The sequence below is a fragment of the Rhinichthys klamathensis genome, unplaced genomic scaffold (genome assembly GCF_029890125.1).
Source record: "Rhinichthys klamathensis goyatoka isolate OS25496 unplaced genomic scaffold, OSU_Roscu_1.1 h1tg000084l_1, whole genome shotgun sequence".
In the NCBI taxonomy this organism is placed as follows: domain Eukaryota; kingdom Metazoa; phylum Chordata; class Actinopteri; order Cypriniformes; family Leuciscidae; genus Rhinichthys; species Rhinichthys klamathensis.
In genome coordinates, this window is record NW_026606625.1 from 246369 (window position 1) to 247052 (window position 684).

Consider the following 684-nt stretch of genomic DNA (forward strand, 5'->3'; position numbering starts at 1 on the left):
GTGTATGAATATTTTCTTTTAGTCACTATAGCCGCACTTGCACTGTGCATATTTACATCATTGTGCTTTAGATTTGGTTTTCTCTTTGAGTACTGTATCCTATTATAATGAATTTGTGTCTTTTTAATTGCCAAATCTAAGAATAGCTATCAGCACATCTTCGTGTAACACTACAGAAAAATTGTAACCATCTAATTTTGAGGAAAATTTTTACAAAACTATAAAGGAAACTGAAAGTGCAGCACCTTTAGCTTGTAGTGGCTGGATTGATAAACAATGAATATAATTGAATGTTTTATGTATCCATGTTTATTTTTTACTTGTATGAAAAACACTTTAAATTAACATTGTACATAAAACACATACAGGTTTATTTTTTTCAGTGTCAGAAATATTTGTGATGATTATAATGGATCTGTGCTGAAATAAACTCAATGCACCTGTCCTGTTAAACACATTCCCTTATTATCCAGTCATAATATTTGTCTGCATTATTAAAGTTAACTTTTTGACCTCTAATCAGGATAAGACAAAAACACATTTTGGAAGATGGATTGATTGTGAATTGATTCATTTAAATTTAGTTAATTTTTACCTAAATTCTTGTATAGAATAAAGCATTAGTTGCTAATTTGCATCTAGAGAAAATGTGCTTTAAACTAGTTATCAGAGAGGCAGACGGGT